Below are 1,909 nucleotides of genomic sequence, written 5' to 3' on the forward strand. Positions count from 1 at the left end.
TGCCCGAGGCAGGACTCCTACTGCCATAGGGGTAAGTATAACAGCTTCAAGCCTTCAAACCTGCCTTCAGGGCAGGGACAGGGCCCCACCAAGCCATCGTTGGGCTCCAAACAAGGATTTTGAAAGTCCGCCTGAAGGCAGTGTACCAGCCACTTTACCAGATGTTTCCCCGTGCTTCCTGAATCATCTGTCCCACTTCTACTGTGCTTAGTCACAAATAACATCGGACCACTGGATGCTCCAGAGGGTAGGAGTGGGATATTCTCTCCAGTTCTGCTAATCCCCTCCCTCCCACCCCCCTTCCCCATCCCTCTTCAGGGACCTTTCTCCGAGCAACTCCTTATGCAGGTGGTGCAATCGCTCCTTGCCATAGGGGCAGTGGAGGAGGTTCTGCAGGAGCTAAGGGGCAAGGGATTCCACTCCTGATACTTCCTTATCCCCAAGGCAAATGGGGGTCTCGGACCCATTTTAGACCTATGAGACCTATGGTGATGTTGAAGTTCCACGTGGTCTCCCTGAGCATGATCATACTTTCTCTGGATCCGGGAGACTTGTACGCCGCCCTTGATATGAAAGATGTATACTTTCACATTGCCATTCATCCGGCCCACAGGCGTTTCCTGAGGTTTGTGGTTGACCACAAACACTATCAATTCATGGTGCTCCCGTGCGGTCTGTCGACGGCCCCCCGAGTGTTCACCAAGTACATGTCGGTTGGGTCAGTAGGGTCCTATATTGAGTGCCATTAAGGTGCCATTCCAGGTGGCTTCCTAACTGACCTGACAGGAGTTGCTAAGGGAAAAGGTTTCAGATGACTGTGCACATGGTGTGTGGAATTGATGTGAAGGACATATTTCAAAGGACAACAGCTATGAGAAGATGAGTAACTGTTTTTTCCCTATTCTTGAACAAGTAAATAAAGTTGTGACACACAGAGGAGCAAAAAGCAAATCCCCAGTTCCAAGCACTCCTTATTTCCTTGCCATTAAGTTAGATCTGAATTTTGTCATTTGGGGTGGGGGTGATAAAGCCCTAGCTAGAGAGACCCTGCCATTTGAGAAGCCCAGCTCTGAATGGGCAGCGAGGTTGAACTCTATCCAAAGGCAGTTTGCAGAGTGGGGCAATAACTGGATGAGGGGTGTTCTGGGACACACAGTGTGCTAGGGAACACCTGTGCCTCTCGAACAGTAGGTAGAGGAGTACTTGTGTTACGTTAGAGACCAACAAATTTATTAGAGCATAAGCTTTCGTGAGCTACAGCTCACTTCATCGGATGCATTCAGTGGACAATACAGTGGGGAGATTTATATACATAGAGAACATGAAACAATGGGTGTTACCATACGCACTGTAAGGAGAGTGATCAGGTAAGGTGAGCTCTTACCAGCAGGAGGGGGGGAGGGAGAGGAACCTTTTAATAAAGACTGGGAGTGGATGTGTCATTACACAAAGTAAAACTATTTCCCCGTGTTTATTTCCCCTCCCCCCCCCCACTGTTCATCACACGTTCTTGTCAACTGCTGGAAATGGCCCACCATGATTATCACTACAAAAGGTTCCCCCCCCTCCTGCTGGTAATAGCTCACCTTACCTGATCACTCTCCTTACAGTGCGTATGGTAACACCCATTGTTTCATGTTCTCTGTGTATATAAATCTCCCCACTGTATTGTCCACTGCATGCATCCCACGAAGTGAGCTGTAGCTCACGAAAGCTTATGCTCAAACAATTTGGTTAGTCTCTAACGTGCCACAAGTCCTCCTTTTCTTTTTGCGAATACAGACTAACACGGCTGCTACTCTGAAATCGAACAGTAGGTGCCGCTGATGTCCCCTTGCATGATCGGGGGCGGACGTTAGACATCCCCCCTCCCCTGGCTGCTCGCTTGGGTGCAAGCCCCAGCCCTAGA

Source organism: Caretta caretta, chromosome 1 (assembly GCF_965140235.1).
Source record: "Caretta caretta isolate rCarCar2 chromosome 1, rCarCar1.hap1, whole genome shotgun sequence".
Lineage (NCBI taxonomy): Eukaryota > Metazoa > Chordata > Testudines > Cheloniidae > Caretta > Caretta caretta.